Source organism: Aegilops tauschii, chromosome 2 (assembly GCF_002575655.3).
Source record: "Aegilops tauschii subsp. strangulata cultivar AL8/78 chromosome 2, Aet v6.0, whole genome shotgun sequence".
NCBI classification, from domain to species: domain Eukaryota; kingdom Viridiplantae; phylum Streptophyta; class Magnoliopsida; order Poales; family Poaceae; genus Aegilops; species Aegilops tauschii.
This window is the reverse complement of record NC_053036.3, coordinates 324,944,070-324,968,637: the sequence shown is the minus strand read 5'-3', so window position 1 is coordinate 324,968,637 and position 24,568 is coordinate 324,944,070. Positions and strand designations below refer to the sequence as shown.

At 50.5% G+C, this 24,568-nt stretch overlaps 1 long non-coding RNA gene across 1 annotated transcript; it reads right to left on the bottom strand.

The window, feature by feature from the left end:
* Positions 1 to 23,076, bottom strand: LOC141041664 (uncharacterized). The gene is made up of 2 exons (XR_012202597.1): positions 22,475 to 23,076; positions 1 to 259 (listed from the first exon to the last, which is right to left on the bottom strand). It is a non-coding gene; the product is annotated as an uncharacterized lncRNA (long non-coding RNA).
* Between the last annotated feature and the right edge of the window lie 1,492 nt (positions 23,077 to 24,568).

Genomic DNA, 24,568 nt, shown 5'->3' with positions numbered 1-24,568 from the left:
TTAAAATAAAACAAGCTTTATATTACAAGCCAGGGGCCTCGAAGGCTCGAATACATAAGCTCGAAAACACAAGAGTCAGCGGAAGCAATAATATCTGAGTACAGACATAAGTTAAACAAGATTGCCTTAAAAAGGCTAGCACAAAAGTAGCAACGATCGAAAAAGGCAAGGCCTCCTGCCTGGGACCTCCTAACTACTCCTCGAAGCCGAACTCCACGTAGAATCATCCTCGGGATCTCTAGCTCCTGGACTCCAGCATCTGGTTGCGACAACCAGGTATAGAAAGGGGAAAAGAGGGAGAAAAGCAACCGTGAGTACTCATCCAAAGTACTCGCAAGCAAGGAGCTACACTACATATGCATGGGTATATGTGTAAAGGGCCATGTCGGTGGACTGAACTGCAGAATGCCAGAATAAGAGGGGGATAGCTAATCCTGTCGAAGACTATGCTTCTGGCCACCTCCATCTTGCAGCATGTAGAAGAGAGTAGATGGTAAGTTCACCAAGTAGCATCGCATAGCATAATCCTACCCGGCGATCCCCTCCTCGTCGCCCTGTTAGAGAGCGATCACCGGGTTGTATCTGGCACTTGGAAGGGTGTGTTTTATTAAGTATCCAGTTCTAGTTGTCATAAGGTCAAGGTACAACTCCCGGTCGTCCTTTTACAGAGGGACACAGCTATTTGAATAGATAAACTTCCCTGCAGGGGTGCACCACATAACCCAACACGCTCGATCCCATTTGGCCGGACACACTTTTCTGGGTCATGCCCGGCCGTGGAAGATCAACACGTCGCATCCCCACCTAGGCTCAACAGAGAGGTCAGCACGCCGGTCTAAATCCTATGCGCGCAGGGGTCTGGGCCCATCGCCCATTGCACACCTGCACATTGTGTACGCGGCCGGAAGCGGACCTAGCCCCCTTAATACAAGCGCGAGCTTACGGTCCAATGCGGCGCGCGCCACTCAGTCGCTGACGTCAAAAAGAGCTTCGGCTGATACCACGACGCCGAGTGCCCATAACTGTTCCCGCGTAGTTGGTTAGTGCGTATAGACCAAATGGCCAGACTCAGATCAAATACCAAGATCTCGTTAAGCGGGTTAAGTATCCGCGAACGCCGACCAGGGTCAGGCCCACCTCTCTCCTAGGTGGTCTCAACCTGCCCTGTCGCTTCACCACAAAGTAACAGTCGGGGGCCGTCAGGAACCCAGGCCCACCTCTACCAGGATGGAGCCACCTGACCTTTCAGCCCCCTCATCAGAATCACTTGCGGGTACTCAACGAGCTGACCCGACTTTAGTCACCACATGTGTCATGTATATAAAGTATATAGTATATACCCGTGATCACCTCCCGAAGTGATCACGGCCCAGTAGTATAGCATGGCAGACGGACAAGAGTGTAGGGCCACTGATGGAACACTAGCATCCTATACTAAGTAGTAGGATAGCAGGTAAGGGTAACAACTGTAGCAACAATGACAGGCTATGCAGCAGAATAGGATTAACCGAAAACAGTAACATGCTACACTACTCTAATGCAAGCTGTATAGAGAAGAATAGGCGATATCTGGTGATCAAGGGGGGGCTTGCCTGGAAGCTCTGTTGTATAGGGAGAAGGGTCGTCGGTGACGTAGTTGTACTCGGTGGCATCAGCGCCGATCTCGGGGTCTACCGGAGAAGAAGAGGGGGGAAGAAACAATAAATATAAAGCAATCATAGCATCACAAAATATGATAAGGCAATGTGCGGTGCTAGGTGTGACCTAACGCAGTACTAGGCGATACTGGCGAAGGGGGAAAAACATCCGGGAAAGTATTCCCGGTGTTTGGCTTATTCAAGCAAACAGACCGGAGGGAGACGGTTGCATGTTCGCTATGCTAGGGACGTGTGGCAGACGAACGGAGAGTGTATCCGTATTCGTCTCGCCGCTCTGACCAACTTTCATGTTCAAAACTTTTTCATCCGAGTTACGGATTATTTTATATTAATTTTCAAAGTTTATTGATTTCCTGAAATTTTATATTTAATTTAATCAGAATTGACCAAGTCAAATTGACTGGTCTAAAGGGAAGGTGTGGCCCACATGGCATAGACTATACGTAATCAATTAAATAAAAACCTAGCTTAATTAAATGGGGTCCACATGTCATCTACACATTTGACTAATTAAACAAATAAACTAACCTAATAACTTAACTAAATAGGGTCGGCCACTCATGGCTGTGACACAGCCGGCCACACACACACTACACGGCACACACACACTACACGGCACACCTAGCTCATGGCCATGGCCATGCTCAGCCGTAGTAGTGGACGGAGTAGAGCAGCATCAGCGAACAGTAAGTAGCAGCAGCGCATTGAGTTGGAGTAGCAGGGCAGCACAGCCGGAAGCAGCAGCGGCAGTAGCCGAGCAGCAACAGCAGCGCAGCAGCAGCACTGCAAGGAGAAGCAGCAGCAGGGCGAGCGCGGGAGCAGTGGGCGGCGCAGGCGCACGTCCAGGGCGCAGCGGGCGCACGCACGCGCGGCCGGACGCGGCTAGGGGACGGCTGACGCGCAGCTGGTCGCGGCCAGGGGCGTGGCGGGGCGCAAGCTCCATCCATGGCGGCCGAAGTGCGGGGCGGCTAAACGGCGACGGATCGAGGGGGCGAGTAGGGGGAGCAGCCAGAGGAGCTCACAGTGAGCTCGGGGACGTGGTCGGGGTGGCCGGGGACGGACCGGAGTAGCGGCAAACGACGGCAGACGGCGACGATGTACGCGGAGATGCCGATGTCGATGGCGAATGTACGGGACGTCCCAGCTCCAGTTGTTGCTCGGGGAAGACGAAGTCGAGGGTGGCGATCCTCCTGGACGGATCCACACGCGCCGGAGAGCACGTTGTCCGCGGCAACGGCGACGAGGTGTACAGTCACCATGCGAGGTTTCGGGCTCGATTCCGAGCCGAGGAGGAGGCGATTCGATGGGGAAAGTGAGGGGGTCGGTCGAGAGCTGGCTAGGGTTTCCAGGGGACGCTCTTATAGGCCGAGGGGAGTCGACGTGGTGGCCATCCGGCCATGGCGCCGTGGGATGGCCGCCACGCCATGGCCTCTGCCTTCTCCACTGTACAGGAGAAGAGGAAAGGCCTGTGGTGGGTTGGGCCATGCACTGTAGCACTGGGCCTCTAGTGCACAGTGTGCCCTTAGCCCATGTTCCTTCTTCTAATTTTCTGTTTTGTATTTTCTCCACCGTTTTGTATTTTAATTTAATCCAAATAAGTTTTGTTGAATGCAAAACTTGTCACATAAATAGTAGGCAATGTTTTGAGCTATCATACACGATTTCAAGTGGTTTGTAAATACATAAAAATTCATTTATTTTGAAATGGCTAATTTATTTGCTGTTGGACCACTTATTAATTTCCTAGGGATTTATCTGTGAGTCAAATGAAGTTGGTACCATCATGGCAATGATCAGGGGAATTTATAGAATAGTGTGAACACTTTAGTTTTATTGTTTGAGAACTTTTGTTGTTTGAGTTTAATTCAAATTTGAATTTAAATTGTTTTGAACTAACGCAAAATTATCAACAATAACCGAGGTGATGTGGCATCATTAGTAGAGGGTTACTGTAGCTTAATTATCCGGGCGTCACAATTCTCCTCCACTACAAGAAATCTCGTCCCGAGATTTAAGAGGGGAGAAAGGGGGAAGAATAGGTTACGAAATTCTAACGATTCTTCTTGGTCTTGGTTGCTCTTCTCGAAGTGGTCGATCCATTACGTTGATGTCTTCATTCCTATGCTTCAGTCATCATGATGAAGTCGTCCTTTTCTTCGGGAACTCCATCGTACTTACGAAAGGATAAAGGGGGAGTATTCGGGGAGAACGGACCGCTACAATGTTTGCTTATCTAGTAGATAACATCAGGGAAGGTGGCAGAAAGTAACTCTCGAATCTAATCTTAAAAAAATATCGAGAGCAAAGTAAGGTGCAAAATAGAAGTTTCAAGCGCATAGGCAATCGTTCATTGCCTGAAACGAAGTGTGAAAGGGGTTCAGAGCAATGGGAATAAGTATTGCGTCTGATACCAGATTAGATCACTAGGCAGGTGGTCCATGAATTACATACGAAGTCAAGCGCGAGGAACAACCTTGGAAACAGGGGGTGTACAGGAGAGTCAGGTTTCGATCCTGTGGAACTGTGGGTTATGGGCCCACCATATGGGTTACAAAGTAGGGAGGGCGCTTTCATCATGCACGATCATGATAGCAAGGCATGTCAGAGAATAGACTGTTAGTTATGTCGGCAACAACATCGGTACCAAGGGCGAGGGACGAAGAGAACCATTTTCCTGCTCGTTGAAACGAGGCGGGCCAGTAGGCAAAGTTCTCGTCCATCGGTGGTTACCGGAATGTCATCAACAAAAGTAACAGGGTCTTACTGACAGAATTTTACACCGAGGTGTTTACATAAGCAGGAGAATAGTACTGCTTAGATCATATAGACCTCAAGAAAGGGTAAACCAAACAATGGAAAGGATAATATGATTATCAAATTAAACAGAACAATGGAAAGTAAAATGTGTTTAAACACATAATTCAAGGGTATATCCTTCCCCAAGGACAAACAGATCATGATATCCATGACAAGATAGAAGTAGAAAACCCTTTTAGGTAAGGGGAGAGAAATTTCATGACATTACCCATACAGCGGTGTTTGGATAATTGAGCAGGAAACATTTAGCATTGGGCTTCAAACGTTCTTATTGAAAATTGGAGTACCACAGACGTGCTTCGAGATAGCATTGACATGGTCTTCAAGCAAAGGTTGGACTTGGATATACAAAGGATCCATCAGGAACAACTTATAGAATAAGTCTTACGATTTCCTCATGGAAGAATCACTAACCTTGTTAAGAAGGGAACTATAACAATAGGGTCCTCCGGCCAGGTGTACTAGGCATGACACCACCTTACCGGGTCATATAACAACCAATGTTATAACTCTTGAAAATATGTTCCAACCATCATATCTGACCGAGATTCAGATCTGGTTGGTGTCAGGATAACTCAGACTCAGGATGCCTGAGAAGAAAGGTGCAACACAAATTGTCGAGATGGCATTGTAATATTCTCGAGAATTGAACTATGGAAGCGAGTTCTGAAACAAGAGTTCGGCATTAAATCAAGGAGGTGAGGAGGTGGCTGATTGACTCAGTGACAATTCATTGAGGTTTCCAAAAAGATGGATTTCCACAATTATGTGAACAAGGAGATAACATTAGTCAGATCAATGATATAATGATGTATGCTCGAGGAAAACATACACAATTTATCAATGATAGAAGGGTGCACCCGGAAATCTGGACTAGGTAGCACGATCAATGTTTGAATGATGATTCAATAAGCAATAGACTTAGAATGAAACTTATCGACCATTAACTTCAAAGCAATAGGGTTGCTAGAAGTTTTGAAGTCGCACATCATAGTTAAATGGCTGGTATCCCGGTTAGAAACAACACGGGGACCAAAATATGAACGGAGATGGCGAGAAGTATTACTATATCAAGAATTCTTAAGAGGTGGTGAAATTCCCACGACATTCTTGACATAAAAAGATGGTAATACTCCAAGGTAAAGGAGAACAAATGCTGGATAGCAAGGATCTCAAGGTATACACAAAACACGAACAAGTTTGTGTTGAACGGAAGGCAATAAGGTGGTCGATGATAACACCAATTCATCGAGGGGCAAGGATGGTATTTCTCATCCTGAATTTCGACACACAACTTGGAAGAAGTCAAATTGTTGACAATGATCACGACAAATTTGTTGAGAGGTTTTCAAGAAGATGTAATTGATCGACGATGACATCAAGTCAAAGGAATGATGAAAGCGAAAAGTTTTTGGAACCACGGGTAGGACACAAACTCGAAATCAAGTTTGCTATTCAAGGAGAAGTGATATGACGAGGAAGATCGACACAAGATTAGCTCACTTTCGAAATTTGTGCGCTGGGAAGGTCCAGGTAGCACAGTTAAAATCGGCACGATAATGACATAGCCGAGCAGGCTAGGAATGACTTGAAGGATTATTAAACTCGTAAGCAACAAAAATTACTTAGAGTTATTGAATCGGAGTGCGGAATTGATTCACTTATCGGTGTCCTTGAGGGGTTCTAACAACTCAGAACCCGTTGGAAAAATGGAATTGGCAAGAATATTAGTTGATGAAGAACTCATAAGAAGTTAAGTAGTTCCTTGGCATTCTCGAGATACCAGGGGGTAATACTCGACGACAGACCAAAGTAGAGGTTGGACGGGGGTATTGCTCTGCAGAGGACAAGTGCTTAAACTTGCACGAGAAATGGTATTTAAAGGAGAACATGGTCAGAACCACGATTGAAAAAGGCCAGATCCCAGATATAAGATGAACTTATACCCAGGGAATAATTAATTTAAGAGAAGCTTTAATGATAAGATCTACATCGTGTCCATGGGCATGAACACAAAGTTCAAGGTCGACTCCCACTTCTCCAATGCATAACCTTTCATTCACTTCTCGCATTCGATGAAGTTGTATGGTAGAAAATTAACTGGTAAAATACCAGAAGGATATGACTTGTGAAAACCTTCGGGTTCATACGGTTTTTAGGGAAGGTATAGGTTCAATCCATCGGGGCATCTTAGAAACATATACCTCAAACTTCAAGAGTAAAATCACCAGCTCAAAAGTAGAGTATGGTTATCAAGTAGAGGATACAAATTACCAAAGGCATTATATATCCATGGAAATGATCACAAGGTTATTGAATATGAAGGACACTGTCGGATAATAACCCAACAAGGGGTCTTGTGGTCTACAACGGAGCTGATGCGAGTATCGGTACTCTATCAGAGGAAGAAGGAACGAAAGGGCATCGGACTATAAAAACAACTGAGTAATTCAAAGCTCAAATGCAAAGGAATTATCATTTCCAAATCAAGGGATCAGAAGCCAATGGTCTGATTAAGAATGGATAAGTTGAATAGACTTAGGGGTACAATTGACGGCAATTTGATTGGTCGATAACCAGTTCACGTTTCAAAGGACGTCCGAGCCGAAAGGATGAATTCTAGGCTCTGATTGAGGATTGCGAGCATTCGCAACAAATTGAATCAACGGACTCAAAATGATAATGACAAGAGATGCCAATAACATTACAAGACTTAAGATTAATCATAATGCAAGTAAGCAAGAATTTCAAGAGCAAAAAGGCTCCTGAGGATTTTCGGAAGATCGAATGGTATTTTGAACACTTTTGTGAAATACTTGAATCAACTGGGGGTGAGCGGATACTCGGTAAGTGCGAGAATTATCCGTAGGGGTATTCAGGTGACAAAGAACAGCAAGGCAGTAAGCTCAAAGGATTCTCGGAAGAACAGAGAGAATTTCGGGGTATCTTGTAACAACAAGATCAACTGGGAAACATTGTATGAATGGCGAGTATACGTGGTTATCCATAGGAGTTTATCGATGGAAGGGAATTGCAAAAGCGATGAACACAAGTTCTTGGGTTAACAGCGGAGAGTGTCTTCAGGGTCCTCACGTGCAGCAGACGATCATCAGTAATAAGGGGCTCTCCGGGTGAAAGTGATAACGAGATCCTAATGTTAGAATTAGCAAAATTCATTTAACCCGAATAGAAAAGAGATCAGAGTCCCAGAGTATAGACAAGGAGTAAAAGATCCTAATACCACCCAATGGCGACGTGGGCCCGTAAGCCACATAGCCATGTTAGTAAAAGTTTTTCAATGACTAGACTCGACTTCGGCCAAGGAGTTGGAAAGGGGGATTCCTACAGCCAGTCGGCTCTGATACCAACTTGTGACTAATTAAACAAATAAACTAACCTAATAACTTAACTAAATAGGGCCGGCCACTCATGGATGTGACACAGCCGGCCACACACACTACACGGCAGACACACACTACATGGCACACCTAGCTCATGGCCATGGCCATGCCCAGCCGTAGTAGTGGTCGGAGTAGAGCAGCATCAGCGAACAGTAAGTAGCAGCAGCTAAGCAGCAGTAAGTAGCAGCAGCGCATTGAGTTGGAGTAGCAGGGCAGCACAGCCGGAAGCAGCAGCGGCAGTAGCCGAGCAGCAACAGCAGTGCAGCAGCAGCACTGCAAGGAGAAGCAGCAGCAGGGCGAGCGCGGGAGCAGTGGGCGGCGCAGGCGCACGTCCAGGGCGCAGCGGGCGCACGCACGCGCGGCCGGATGCGGCTAGGGGACGGCTGACGCGCAGCTGGTCGCGGCCAGGGGCGTGGCGGGGCGCAAGCTCCATCCATGGCGGCCGAAGTGCGGGGCGGCTAAACGGCGACGGACCGAGGAGGCGAGTAGGGGGAGCAGCCAGAGGAGCTCACAGTGAGCTCGGGGACGTGGTCGGGGTGGCCGGGGACGGACCGGAGTAGCGGCAAACGACGGCGGACGGCGACGATGTACGCGGAGATGACGATGTCGATGGCGAATGTACGGGACGTCCCAGCTCCAGTTGTTGCTCGGGGAAGACGAAGTCGAGGGTGGCGATCCTCCTGGACGGATCCACACGCGCCGGAGAGCACGTTGTCCGCGGCAACGGCGACGAGGTGTACAGTCACCATGCGAGGTTTCGGGCTCGATTCCGAGCCGAGGAGGAGGCGATTCGATGGGGAAAGTGAGGGGATCGGTCGAGAGCTGGCTAGGGTTTCCAGGGGACGCTCTTATAGGCCGAGGGGAGTCGACGTGGTGGCCATCCGGCCATGGCGCCGTGGGATGGCCGCCACGCCATGGCCTCTGCCTTCTCCTCTGTACAGGAGAAGAGGAAAGGCCTGTGGTGGGTTGGGCCATGCACTATAGCACTGGGCCTCTAGTGCACAGTGTGCCCTTAGCCCATGTTCCTTCTTCTAATTTTCTGTTTTGTATTTTCTCCACCGTTTTGTATTTTAATTTAATCCAAATAAGTTTTGTTGAATGCAAAACTTGTCACATAAATAGTAGGCAATGTTTTGAGCTATCATACACGATTTCAAGTGGTTTGTAAATACATAAAAATTCATTTATTTTGAAATGGCTAATTTATTTGCTGTTGGACCACTTATTAATTTCCTAGGGATTTATCTGTGAGTCAAATGAAGTTGGTACCATCATGGCAATGATCAGGGGAATTTATAGAATAGTGTGAACACTTTAGTTTTATTGTTTGAGAACTTTTGTTGTTTGAGTTTAATTCAAATTTGAATTTAAATTGTTTTGAACTAACGCAAAATTATCAACAATAACCGAGGTGATGTGGCATCATTAGTAGAGGGTTACTGTAGCTTAATTATCCGGGCGTCACAGTACAACCCTAGCCCCCTCCGGTGCTATATAAACCGGAGGGGTTTAGTCCGTAGAGGCAATCATAATCATACGTGCTAGACATCTAGGGTTTAGCCATTACGATCTCGAGGTAGATCAACTTTTGTAACCCCTATACTCATCAAAGTCAATCAAGCAGGAAGTAGGGTATTACCTCCATTAAGAGGGCGCGAACCTGGGTAAACATCGTGTCCCCTGCCTCCTATTACCTTTGATCCTTAGACGCACAGTTCGGGACCCCCTACCCGAGATCCGCCGGTTTTGACACCGACAGTGACATTGGGGTAATCTATGCCTAGGGGTTGATGCACGTTCTCGTCTTTTGTTTCTCCGGTAGAAATCTTGGGGCGCTCTTTGAGGTTCTTTGTGTTGGATTGAGTATTATGAATCTAAATTTATTTCGTGTTATTTTAGTATGAACTCTTAGATAGATCGATCGGAAAGAATAGCTTCGAGGTGGTTTCGTACCCTACAAACCATTTCTTCGTATGTTCTCTGCTAGATAGGAACTTTGGAGTGATTCTTCATTGCACGTTGAGGGACGGTTATATGATCCAATTATATTAGCATTGTTGAGAGATTGCACTAGTGAAAGTACGGACCCTAGGCCTCATTTTCAAGCATTGCAATACCGTTTTTGTGCCCGTTTACTATTTGCTACCTTGCTGTTTTTATTTATTCAGATTATAAAAATATATTTCTACCATCCATATTACACTTGTATCACCATCTCTTCGCCGAACTAGTGCACCTATACAAATTACCATTGTATTTGGTGTGTTGGGGACACAAGAGACTTTTTATTATTTGGTTGCAGGGTTGTTTGGGAGAGACCATCTTCATCCTATGCATCCCATGAATTGATAAACCTTAGGTCATCCACTTGAGGGAAAATTGCTACTGTCCTACAAAACTCTGCGCTTGGGGGCCCAACACGAGTCTACAAGAATAAAGTTGTGTAGTAGAAATCATGCCCCCCGTTCTCTGATTTCTTTGTCGACATCATGTACACATTTGGCTTCCACCTTTTGGATTTTACGCCGAATGTTGTGGCATGTATGTCCATCTTCACCCACCTCTGCGAGAATTTTGCCGGAGTGGTCCCCAACACAACCCTCTTCCGCCATTACTTCATCCCCCGAATCCAGGCAGGAGATGCCCTTTCTGGCAGCGTCGCCTGGATACCAAGGGCATGGAACAAGGAGACGTACCGAGACGGGGTCTACCGCGAGAAGTGGGATGAATGGCGGGGCAGGTGGTGCTGGATTACGGAGGAAGATCCGCAGCCATTCGGTATGCCCCAGCAAACGAGACTGACCAGCGGCAATGGTTGGAGCGCCCTCGACCCTCGAGACGGGGAGCTTACAATCGCAATCGACAGGATCAAATGCCTCAGAGCTGTATGGCTCACAATCGAGATGGTCGGCACTGACTTCCTCCGCCGCCACACCGCCCCTCTGCAAAACAAGGGGAGACCAGCTTGGGACTATCGAAACACAACGGATATCATGAGGCTGCGCCCCGTCTTGAACAATAACTTGACGGTCATGCAACACACAGCTCTGCCACAAGATGTCAAGACCGTCACGTCGCTCAGGCTGCCGGCACGCGTAATCCCACTGTGCAACAACACCACCTGAACTCGATCATCACCATGATGTCGGTGTTCAATGCCCATGGCCTTGACCAGACCTAGGCTGAGCCATCCGCGGAGCAGGCACATGATTTCTTCCACAACTTATCGGAGAGGGCCATCCGGGAAGAGACGAACCTCATCCGCGCCACCACCGATGAAGAAGTGGCATATATTGCTAGCAGGGCGGAAGAGGCGACCCTTGCCGCGGAGGCCGGCAGCATTGGCTTCGTGCAAGACGAAGCCAATGAAGAAGAAAACCTTGCCGAGCAGGGGGAGTCTGCCGGAGAGCGTAGTGGCGCAGTTGCCGGGGGCCCTTCTGCCGAAGATACAGCTGAGGAGCAGCTGTATGAGGAGCCCCCGGCTCCAGAGAAGAAGAAGCGCGTCCTTCGGTGAGCCATCTCCGGTGAGCCAGTCCAGCGAGCTTCCTCGCACAAAGAGGCCTCCAACAAGGGGGCGGCCAGCAAGGCTGTGGAGCGGCAAGAAGCTCAGCAGCAACATGTGTGCCAGACGAGGCGCGCGACCGTGGCAGCAAAGAAAGCAGCGGGGGTAGCTCACGCGGTGGTGCCGGCAATTGGAGCAGGCCCACATCAGCCTGCCGCTCCTGCCACAGCCAAGCGGCCCAGGTCCCCTTCTCCATCCCCTCGTACGGATGCTATAGCGGAGGTCAACTTTGACCTCTCCACTTTTAGCTCGGAGAGAGATGAGAGCCCGGAAGGAGAAGAGTAAGTGCCATGCCGCCTCCTTTTCTTCCTGATCTCTGGTTTTACTTATCTTATCTGTTCTTGCTTTGGCATGTCCCCGCAGAGACACAGAAATGCTAGTGCAAAGGATGGCGAAGAAGGTTAAGACTTCAACGAGCGATGAGCCCCCGGCAAGCACCGCAGGTGCAACGGAGACTATCACCATCAGCCCGGAGCCCAGCCCACGACGCAGCCCCCAGCATGAGTCCACTACTCATTTCCTGCTGGCGGGTGTCAGGGTGTATATCTTTGCTGCTGATATTGCCGGGTTTGCAGGAGAAGAATAGAAACAAGGAGAGCCGCTGAGGGCCGCCCCGACGCGTTGTCTCCGTCAACCACACCACCCAGGGATGGATCCCCGACAAGGGCTTCCACTGGCGAGCCCACACGCATGGAGGAAGAGCCGACAAGCACAGGCGCCGACAGTCCTACACCGGCGACAAATGTTGCCGGGGAAGGGACCACCTCCCAACCGCTCGTCACAGGTAGGTCACTCGCTTCCGGGCACTTGTCATTCCTCCTGCATGATCTTTCTCTCCTTCCTTCTTGTATTGAACTTTAACCTTGGCTTCATCTCGTTTGCCCTCCTTGGCTTTCAGATCTCTCCTTGACGGATCAAATGGATGTTGACGTCACCATCGAGGAGACCGCCAAGGATGCTGCCGCCGAAGCTGCCAGAATCACTGCCGACGAGGCTGCCAAGGACGTGCATGAAGAAGCCGCCAAGGGGTCCGCTAGGGGGCGGCAAGGAGACCGGTGACCGTACAGACGACATTCCTGCCGCAGGAGTGCCCGGCGCTGCACCGGTCCAGGAGCCCTCAGTTGCTGGTGAGGCAGTTGTCGAGGATCAACCATCAACATCCGAAGTCCCCCCTTCTCAAGCAGATACCTGAAGGTTGGCGACAACCTGTTCATCAACATCCCGGGGACGGCAAGCACTGGAGCGCCAACCGAGGGAGAGACTTTTGATGAAGATGTCATTGCTGCCGCCGGGCTCAAGATTGTTGACGAGCCGTGCACCAGTAGCAGTGGATCCAAAGAAGATCAGCTCCTCCAGGCTATGAGCGACAACTTCCATAAGCTCCAGGCGCTTCACCGCACCCGAAAGGAGAAGCTGGACTCCAGGGCAGCAGTTGTCGAAGCAGCAGAGGCAGACCTCCAGAAGCGCGTCGGCAAATGCAAGTCTGGTTCGCCGAGGCTTGGCAAGAACTGGGGACTGGCCGGGAGCAGCTGAGCCAAAGTTGGGACGAGCTCCTCTTGAAGGAGTCAGACATTGAGAAGGCACAAGAAGAGACCGCTCAACAGGTGTCGCAAAAGGTGCTCGACTGACGGAACGCTGTATCGGGCTTGATGCTCAAGAAGAGGACCTTGCCGCTCACGAGGAGGCGCTTGCTGCCAAGCTCCGCGGCAAGGATGCAGAAATTGAAAAGCTTGTCGTGCAGCAGACCCAAGAGCTGGAGCAGGAACACAAGAAAACACTTGAAGCTTTGGTCTTGGACCACACCGGCAAATTGAAGGGAGCCATCAATGACGCCGAAGCTGCGGAGGCCGCCAAGAACGAGTTGGCCGGCAAGGTGAAGAAGCTGGAGGCGGATCTGGAGGATCACGGCAAGGAGCTCTCGACGCTCAAAGGCAACAGAGAGAAAACTCTCTACGACCTGGCAGAGATGCAAACTACCATATCCGACAAGACCAAAAACTCTCCTCTGCCAATGACTCCATTGCTGATCTGGAGCTGAAGCTGACCATGCTGAAGGAGTCCCTTGAGAGCGGCAAGGTTCACGAGAAAACTCCGACCAAGGCCCTCCAGGACGAGAAGGAGCTACTTGAGAGCACCGCTGCCACCTATAATGACTACGAGAAAGGCGTGAAACTCTAGACTGAGTGCCTTGTTGACGTCGCGGAAAGGCTCACAGCACAACTGTCCACCATGGGCCTGCCGAACTTCTGGTGTTCTTCTGAGGACAGGGTGTCTCCGAGCGCTAGGCTGACCATGTTCTTCGAGGCCCTCCTCGATGCCCTGAAGCTGCTCCACACCAGCCAGGCAACCCAATTGGCCAGCGAATCCTGCAAACTCTATCGGGCCGTCCTTCTCAAGGTGCTCATCAAAGTGGTGCACAGGAACCCCGACATCAACCTCACCAACGTGCTCGACCACTTGCCGGAGGACGCAGACCGCAAGGCGCTGGAAGAGCTTATCGTGCCCATTGTCGACAAGGTGGACCAAGTCAAGAGGGTCGAAGGCTAGCGCATGGACTAGCTGCTTCACTTCTTCTTGACGCCACAAATTCATGCCCAAGACAATTTATCTTAAGTTGGAATTGCGGCGACTATTGATGTAATATAACTTGCTGTGTTTTGGATGAATGCATGCTATCTTTCTTGTTTGATTTCTCTCTGTATGGCCTACGCCCTACGCTTTGTTGGGAAAACTTGCCGGTGCGCGCACCCTTGCCGCGAGCGCTTTGAGGAACAAATCCTTAGCAGCCTGCTAGGGGTGTTGCTGCCAGCAAGATACCTTGCCGTTCTCAGCGCAGCCACCTAAACTGTTGAGCGGACTCGAAACAGAGTAAGGGCGCAACGATCATGACAAGGTTCCTTCGCGTGCAAGTTTTCCATACAAGAACCAAAATTGCCCAAGGAGAATAACCTTACGTTTAAAAGAAATTTACTCAAGGATTCAGAACTTAGCTTTTCGTTCGTTGCTGCACTCTTTCCCGCAAGATGCCACTTCGAACATCGCCTGTTGGTGTCCATACTCCACACCATCATCCCCCTCGGCAAACTTGCACGCGAGGGAACCTTCTAGCCTTTGAGAAAAAGAAAGAAGAGAAAATAGGAACATGGAACCTTGGCGGTTCATTAGTACTTGCTGGAAACAAGTGTAGTACAATATCTTGGACAGGCATGCGTATATAAACATGGAAATCGACAAGAACTTTAAAATACTTAAACTTATTCAACTATGCACAGGGTCTGCGCCTGGCTTTGTACATAGGGTTATATGCCTTGCCTACAAGGCTGGTACAAAAGGGGGTTGTCGGGAGACCCGGCAACCGCGCCTTATGGATAAAACTTGCGAAGATGTTCAATATCCTGTCGTTGCTCACTGGAATGCCATCTTCAGTCTCCAGGTGGACTGCGCCAGGCCTGGTGACTCGTATTACCCGATAAGGGCCTTCCCACTTTGGCGTCAACTTGTTAGAATTCTTGGCCGACTAGACGCGCCGAAGAACAAGGTCACCTTCCTCAAGACTTCGGGCATCAACCTTGCGACTATGGTAGCGGCGCCAAGCTTGCTGGTAGCGCGCAGCTCGCACAGCGGCCTGAAGACGATCTTCCTCAAGGAGCGTAGCATCATCTTGTTGCAACTTCTCTTGCTCAAACTCATCATAAGCGAGCACTCGAGGTGACCCGTGTATGAGTTTCGTGGCGAGAACTGCTTCCGCCCCGTATACCAGGGGAAAGGCGTCTGGCCAGTAGCTCGATTTGGTGTCGTCCAGATTGACCAAAGAACTGCTGGCAACTCATCAACCCAGTGTCTTCCGCACTTGTGCAGCCTGTCAAAGGTCCTCGTCTTGAGACCTTGCAACACTTCAGCATTTGCCCTTCCCACCTAGTCGTTGCTTCTTGGATGAGCAACAGAAGCAAAACAGATTTTGCTGCCAAGGTCTTGGATATATTGCATGAAGGTGCGGCTCGTGAACTGCGTGCCGTTGTCGGTGATGACTCTGTTTGGCACACCAAAACGGCAAACTAGTCCTCTGAAGAACTTGATGGCTGACTGTGCTGTCACCTTTCTCACTGCTTCCACTTTCGGCCACTTTGTGAACTTGTCGATTGCGACGTACAAGTATTCAAAGCCCCCGGCAGCACAAGGAAAAGGGCCCAATATGTCGAGCCCCCAGACTGAAAATGGCCAGGAAAGAGGGATTGTCTGAAGAGCTTGGGCTGGCTGATGCAATTTCTTCGAATGGAACTGACACGCTTCACACTTGATTACTAGTGCAGTTGCATCCTAGAGGGCAGTGGTCCAAAAGAAACCTTGCCGGAATGCCTTACCAGCAAGGGCCCTTGATCCTATGTGAGAGCCACATATGCCTCCATGTATCTCTGCCAACAGCTCCAGTTCGTCCTCCCGAGGAATGCACTTCAATTTCACGCCGTTCGGTCTTTTTATGTACATGACATCATCCACAAACTGGTACATATTAGACCGACGGGCTACTTTCTTCGCTTCTTCCTGTTCCTCGGGGAGTTCCCCTGTTTGGAGGAACCGGATGATGTATTGTGCCCATGCTAGAGCCTGAGGCTCGACAGCAAGGACTAAAGGCATGTCTTCTGCTGCGGGAACAGTTGTCTCTACAGCAAGGGCTCGAGGCCCTGCCGGAGCCTGTCGCCCCCCGGCAAGCTTGGCGTCGTCCCCGGCAACCTCCTTGCCGGTGGCTCCTGGGAGCTCGGTGGGAAAGTACTTGCCAGAGCTCAACTTCCTTCGCTTATCTTGCCTTGCTGATGGTTCAACGGATGGTTGAGTCAGTTGGAGCACAAAAGCCCCTGGTTCCACAGGTAACTTGAGGGCGGCACGTTTTGACAGGTCGTCGGCAATGCTGTTCTCTGCACGAGGAACATGCTCTGCTTGCAGACCATCAAAACGCTCCTCCAACTTCCTCACTTCATCTACGTAAGCTTCCATCGATGGGCTCTAATAATCTTTGTTAACTTGCTTGACGACAAGCTGTGAATCACCTCTGACGATGAGCTTCTTAATTCCAAGGTCAGTCGTGATCCTGAGACCGGCAAGCAGTCCCTCATATTCTACAGTGTTGTTATTTGATCTCTCCCGGGGAAAGTGCATCTAGACTACGTATTTGAGGTGCTCTCCGGTGGGTGCGACAAGCAGCACACTAGCACCGACGCCTTGTAGCGAGAAAGCCCCATCAAAATACATAACCCACTCTTGTCTCGTTTCCTTGCCGGGGAGAGTGGTCTCTTGAATCTCCTCGTCAGGCGTTGAAGTCCATTCCGCAATGAACTCTGCCAAGGCTCTGCTCTGGATTGTTGAAGTGCTTTCAAACTTGAGACCAAAGCTCGACAATTCCAACGCCCACTCCATAATCCTTCCAGTCGCATCTGGTTTATGTAAGATCCGTTGCAACGGGAAGCAAGTGACGACGGTGATCTCATGTGCCTGGAAATAGCGGCGCAGCTTCCTCGAGGCCATAAGGAGGCCGAAGAGTAACTTTTGCACACTAGAGTATCTTAACCTAGCCCCCTGCAAGAGGGAGCTAACAAAATAAACTAGGTGCTGCACCATCTTCTTCTTTTGTGCCGCTTCATTTGCTTGCGCAGATCCTGCCTTGCCAGCACCAGACTCTGCCGGGGAGGGTCCCGGCTCGTCATTTGACGGCCTCGCCGCTGCCGCTGCTTCTTCGTCCTCTTCTCTCTGTGCCACTAGCGCAACACTGACCACTTGATTCATTGCCGCTAGATATAGTAGCAACGGCTCTTGTGGTTTAGGCGCGACTAGTGTTGGCGTGGAGGAGAGGTACCTCTTCAAATCTTGCAGCGCTGCCTCCGCTTCCGGTGTCCATTTCATTGGACCTGCCTTTTTCAAGATCTTAAAAAAGGGCAGGGCGCGCTCAACAGATTTGAAGATGAACCTGCTTAGAGCAGCAACGCAGCCAGCAAGTCGACGCACATCTTTGACTCGTCTTGGTGCTTCAATCTGCTCAATCGCCTTGACCTTGTCGGGGTTCTCCTCAATCCCACGCTGAGACAGAAAGAATCCGAGAAGCTTGCCGGATGGGACGCCAAACACACACTTCTCAGGATTGAGCTTGAGATTGAGCTTGCGCAAATTTGCAAATGTTTCTTCTAAATCTTGTATGAGTGTTGCTTTGTCCTTGGTTTTGACCACTATGTCATCCATATAAGCTTCCATATTTCTACGCAGCTGGGGCTCAAATTCGATCTGGACCGCTCTTGCAAATGTTGAACCAACGCTTTTCAACCCGAAAGGCATTCATATAAAACAATACGTACCACATGGGGTGATAAACGTTGTCTTCTCTTCATCTTCCTTCGTCATGAAGATCTGATGGTACCCTGAATAAGCGTCAAGAAACGATAGCAAGTCGCATTCAGCAGTGGAGTCCACAATCTGGTCGATGCGCAGCAAGGGGAAAGGATCCTTTGGCCGGGCTTTATTGATATGTGTATAATCAATACACAGCCTCCATTTTCCATTCACCTTGCGCACTACAACCGGATTGGCCAACCACGTTGGATGGAGCACTCATCTGACCAAACCTGCCGCTTCCAACTTCCTGATCTCTTTAGTGATAAACTCTTGCCGCTCCAAAGCTTGCTTCCTGACCTTCTGCTTGACAGACCGCGCATGAGGACAGACAGCAAGATGGTGCTCAATCACCTCCCTGGGAACACCGGGGATGTCAGATGCTTGCCATGCAAACGCATTGACATTCGCCCGCAGGAAGGCAATGAGCGCGCTTTCCTATTTGTCGCTGAGGGCGGAACTTACAGTGAAAGTTCCGCCCGTGCCGTCCTCCTTGACGTGCACCTTTTTAGTTTCTGGTGGAGCTGCCTTGGATTTCTTGCTCTTGCCGGTGGAGCTCTCTGGCACTTCCTCGACCGGAATGCGGCACTCCGAGGAGGCGCGCTTGCCGAAGTGGGCGCAAGAGGCCTTGCCGGTCTTCTTCCCCCGGGGGCTCCAGTGGCAGGAGCAAGCGCCTTAGCAGTAGGTGCTACAACTGCCTCCCGGTAGAGTTGGTCGGGGCAGATAAGCGCATCCTTCTTGTCGGAGTTGACAATGATGATGCTCATCGGGCCGAGCATCTTCAACATATTGTAAGCGTAATGTGATGTTGCCATAAACTTGGCCAGCACTGGACGGCCAAGGATCCCGTTATACGGCAACAGGATCTTGGCAACATCAAAAACGATCTTCTCCGTCCTGTAGTTCAGCTCTTCGCCAAATGTAACTAGTAGCGTGATCTTACCCTTCGGCTGGCTTCTTCCTGGTTTGATCCCTTGAAACGTGCTCGTCTCTTCGAGATCTCCATCAGAAATCAGTAACCTCTTGATCACATTGGGCGAGATCAAGTTCAAACCGGCCCCACCGTCAACTAGCATTTTTGTCACCTTGAGGTTGTGAATCATTGGCGAAACCAACAATGGCAAACCCCCAACCGCTATTGTGTGATTAAGGTGATCCTTAGCGTAAAAAACGATAGGCGTGTTGGACCATCTCAACGGCTTCTAGGCGTCGACCGATGGCTCTGTCGCATTTATCTCGCGCGCCCACTGTTTTGGCGGTGAGAAGAATGCAATGAGGCGCCACCATCAATGCACATGGCTTCTGTAGCTTTTTGAAACTCATGCTCGCTGGACTCGTCGTCCTCTTCGTGGTCATCATCACCCGCTTTCTTGTCGCGGCCTCGAGCAGGCCTCTCCTGTTGTTTGTACTTGCCGCGGCGACCTCCTCGGCCACCACGTTTCTTGCCGGACCCCTCAGCACCATCCTGGCCCTTCTCCTTGTCTCGCCTTTCATATTCAGCTTTCTGCCTCTCGACAAGCTGTTCAACTTGCCGACAGTTCTGAAGATCATGGCCCTTGGTGCGATGGATCTTGCAATACTGCTTGTCGGAGCCCTCCGGCTTGTCGGCAGCCGCCAAGGCCTGACAGGCGGCGCACCTGGCAACCTCCTTGTCAGGGTCATCAACCTTGGCCTTCTTGGCGGTGTGGGGGCTGCTGGACTCCTCGACAGCAAGCACGGTCTTGCCCTTGCGCTTCCTATTACGCTGTCGGCCCTTCTTTGCCGGGGCGGCGGCGTCTTCGTCTCCTGAGTCAGTTCCCACGCCGGCCTCTTCGCCGGGGTATCTCCTTCCTTCTTCAGCACGAGCACATCTATCGGCTAAAACATAAAGCTCGGCTACATCCCTAATTAACCTTGTTCATCGCCAGCTCTTCACACATCTTGCGATTGTGCACATTCTGTTGAAACGCGCTGATAACAGCGGCAGCATGAACGTCTGGGATGTTGTACTGTACAGGGCTGAATCTCTGTATGTACTTGCGCAAGGTTTCACCTTCTTTCTGGGGGATGAGATGTAGATCACTTGCCTGGCCACGAGCTTGGTGGCCTCCGGTAAAGGCGCCAACAAACTCGTGACACATATCTGACCATGAAGAGATGGAATTTTCTGGCAGGTGCATCAACCACGACCTGATGTTGGGCTTGAGTACCAACGAGAAGTAGTTGGCGAGCACCTTGTCGTCTCGAGCCCCGGCAGCCGGCACCGCGATGGTGTAGATGCTCAGGAACTCCGACGGGTGAGTCTTGCCGTCGTATTTCTACGGGACCTCTGGCTTGAACGTGTAGGAAGTGGGCCACTGGACTCGCCGCAGCTCACGGGTAAAAGCTGGACAACCCACCTTGTAAGGTACGTCACCAGAATCCCCCGGCGCAGGCTCGTCTACAGTGGGCCCTGCGTGCTTGTCAGATTGATGGCGCGCTTCCCGCCGCCGCTCGATGGTGGTTCGAGCGTCTTCTTTGACTCGTTCCCGAAGAACTTGACGTTGATCGCGGCGAGTTCGTGGATCGGACGACGCCGTGGATCCATCATCGCGGGCATCAACCCGCCGAACTGGCGACCGCTGTCGTCGTGGTGGAGGAGAGTGCACCATGGCGCACCACCTCCGTTCTTTCCGCCATCGGCACGCGCCGGCTTGGTGGACCGCCGCCGCGAAGGCCCTGCCTGCTGCTGCCCGTCCTTATTGGCGAAACTGATAAGTCTCTGGATAGCAGCTCTCCATTCTTCGAGCTTCTCCGCAGCAGAAGGAAAATCCAGGAGCAGCTGTGCTCGCGCCAACGCTTCTGCTGGTGTAGGCGGCATCGACAGGTGCGAAGAACGTGAGGTGCTCTGACTCCTAACCGTGTTAGAAGGAGCTCCATCATGGTTCTGCGGTCGTGCGCCGTTTCCAACGGCATCTTGGCATGCATGCTGGCCCTGCGCATCTCAGGAATGATGCTGAGGGCCCTTTCCATGGGGATGCTTGGGGTCACCGACGTCGCGGCGCTGCTCATCGCGCACGACCTGGGAAGACCGCGGCGCATGCGCCGATGGGGGTGTCTTGGAATTCGCCTTTCCACCCTTGGAGGTCGCTACGTCGCCCGTATGCAGCACTGCTCCGTCCTTGGACCCAGCGGCGCAGGGCTGTCGTCGCGGCCGCGGACGATACCGCTCACTTGGCTCCGGTCGCCAGAATGCCATGGAATCTCATGATCTCCACCTCGTCCTCCACCCGCGTCCATCCCGTCGCCCGTCCATGTTGGTACGGGCAGATCGGCCGTAGATGAACCAATCGCCGTGATGCCCTTCCTCTTGGGAAGCATGATGATGAAGACGTTGAAGAGACTGACGCGTTGACTGCTAGATCAGGTTCGCGCAACCTTCTTCCCCCTACCTGGCGCGCCAAAGATGTCGGGGAAACGACACATATGGGATCACGTGGATCCCTTCTATGGTTTGGCAGGGAAAGAGGCGTGCACAAAGAGCAGATCCAACGATCAACACCAGGGATTTTTACCCAGGTTCGGGCCGCTGAGAAGCGTAAAACCCTAGTCCTGCTTCAGTGTATTGAGAGTTCTTGAGCTCTGGCTAGCTGCTAAGCATGCAAACTGGGCCAGAAAGTCCAAACGTCCCTCTCTGTATCGCCTTGGGCCTCCTTTTATACCAAGGGGCTACCATAGTGGCGTACAGTGCATACAGGAGGTGTAAAGCTGCTATAGTGCTCATACTTATCCCTATCGTCTTAGGACAAACGCATTTAATGCACCGTTTACGTGTCCCTAACTTTCTTGGGGACGGAAACAGAGCCCATCCCGTCCGTCGCCGCCTCACCCCATCTCGACATGTATGGAGGATGACGAGGCTCACGGGGCCAGGCGGGCAGACTAGTCGCTGCGCTGGAGCGGTGGCAGGGCGGTGGGATCCTTGCCGGTGCGAGTCTTGCCCGGGCCTCGCAGACATCCTCGGCAAGATTCTTGCCGGGGCATCACAAACGTTCCCGGCAAGAATCTTGCTGGGTACTTCGTCTTTTAGTCTTCACAAAGATCTGCATGCCACCACGCAGACGCCCCTGAATCTTGGTCTTGACATTGTTGATGGTGTCAGAGTTCTCAACCTCAAGGGTGGTGGTCTTGCCGGGGCTTCGCAAACCATCCCGGCAAGAATCTTGCTGGGGGCTTCGCAAACCATCCCAGCAAGAATCTTGCCGGGGGCTCAGCTTGTCTTCTGTTCTCTCATTACTGGTTCGGATCCATCTTGGTCGCCTTGTATTTGCTCCCAGTTGCCCCCGCCAGGCCTTGCCGCGAGTATGGCTGTAACCGCCCGTGCACAAGTATGCGCTACTAAAGGGCCCAAACTTTAGTACACCGACAACCGGGGGTGTTACAAGTATATATTATCTTTCTTCTTCCTCTAATCAATTATCATCCCTTATTTCACCAATTCCCCCAAGATGGAAGATAGCAGATGCATGACGATGAAGATAAAAGAGCATCAAGCTGATTTATTCATAGTTCGGTATCAAGCAGCAACATCCATCATGGCATCACCCATGACTGCATGAACAGTTCTGGAAGAGACTTCCTGATCTATCACGATATGTATCCATTCTCGAGCAATAAGTATAATAAAAATAGGAATACTAAACCTGGAAGTTGGACGGGCCAAAGTTGCTCTGCTGAAATTCCGCCCACGCGTTGTGACACGGAGTCGAGCTGCCGCGCCCAGGCCATGGTGTCCGCGCGAGGAGGTGGGCGATGGTGACTGCGGCGTCGGGGTAGTGCAGTTTGCACGAGGTGTGGAGCAGTGGCAGCGGCAATGTCCAGGCCATCGCGACCACGACAACCAGATCGTAGCCTCCCGCATCGGCGTGGAAGGGAGGGGATGTGGGATCTCGTCCCGAGGAACGACGCGCTATAGTTGCGGCGGCTCCCGCATCGGCGCGTTGTGGGACGAACCTAGCAACGCCCGCGTCCTCGGCGCCGGCGGCAGCAGCAGCTCCTGCATACTCGACAATGGCTCATGGTTCGAGTAATGGAAAGGAAGGCGGGGCCAGCGATGGGAGCAGTCCCCGCCGGGTCTGTAGGGGAACTGGGGAAGGAGCTAGCTAATCCCTATGGCCCTATCGCACATGTCTCTCGCTGGATTCGAAGGGGATAACGGGCAGAGGGGACGGACGACATGTCAGACAGGCAGCGGCGAGGCGAATGGGGTGGTGAGCGTGCAGGTGTGAGGTAGGAGGTGGATAGGGAATTGCAGTGAGCCGGTCAGGGGAGGGTATCGTGCGATCTGGTTGAACTTTTTTTAACCGCGATTGGACTTTTTTTTAAGAGGTGGGGAACGTGGGTGGAGGTGTGCGACGCAGGGAGGTTGCTAAAAGGACATTTTACTTTACATCAAACACGTTTTAGCGATGTATCTGGACCGCACGGGGATCAATAAATGGACAGGATGCTGTTTTGGATCTCCGCACTGTGTGCTTTTATAGGGATAGTAGATAGATATACCAAGTCGGTTTAGATATGCCTAGGTGTTACCGTGAGGGCTTGCTTTCCAAGCTAGGTAGGGTGTGCGGCTACAATATAAAGCCAATCAAGTGATTTGGTAAGGATTAGACTATGTTCTAGAGTTTAGACAACAATTATGTATCGATATTAAGCGATCCTCTTTGGGTGCCGTTCATATTTATTATTGTGTGAATTTTGTATTCGAAAGTTGCACTTGGCTCGAGGTCCGTCGTCACCGACGGGTTGCGTGCTGGTTACGTCTACCACGGCGGGAGGTTCCTCATGTGTCGAGGGATTGTCCGCTGGTCGTCGTCACCCCATCTTCAGGTTACGTGTATTGCATCGCGTAATTGGGAGATTTTATCGTGGATCTTGGAGGAGTTCGTTGCATCGTAAAAGATCGGGCCGAATTAGTGGCGCGTCCGAGGTCGTGCCCTCCTCAGTTGGTATCAGAGTATTACATCATGGGAAGAAAAAGAGTCCTACTATGATACAAAGACTAAGACAAGATCAGATTGGTCTGGTTCGGTCAACAAGATTAAAAATAGAGAGCTATTTATTTTTCTACCATGGAAAGAGAAGACACGTGAAGCTGCCAGGAGGAGTCCTGATGTGCGTGAATATATTTCATTATGTTCTGTTGTTGGCTGGGGCCCATCCCAAAGAGATCCGCAAGATATTGTGTCAAGTTTAGAGTTCTATTTAAGAAAAATATTGAGTCATTTCCTGTCTTTAGTGGTTTTCGTTTGGAAGTCAGGAATAGATATACGAAAGCTTGCGTGTGTTTAATCATTTTCAAGTTTAGAGTTCTATTTAAGAAAAATATCAAGTCATTTCTGTCTTTAGTTGTTTCCGTTTGGAAGTCAGGAATAGATACGAAAGCTTGCGTGTGTTTAATCATTGTTAGATGGGTCAGTTATACTAGTATAAATAGCCATATCACGTTCCATGTAAAGGCATGTTATTTTATGAATAAAACATTTTTTTTTGGGTAAATACCCATATCAAGTTTTGGGGGAAGCTGTCTAAAAATCCCTAAGTTTTGAAGAAAGCTTAAAAAAACCTCTGTATTGCGATTTCTCGACGAGAAAATTGTTTTATGCGTGAGTACCGTCGTCGAGATTGGTTTTCTCGTGTTGAGCCGCAAGGTTCAAACCATGTATTTCGTGTACATCGTGTGCGCGGGCAAGAGGTTGCTGCTATTGGTGTTGGAGTGTCGTGAAAGATCGGGCCGC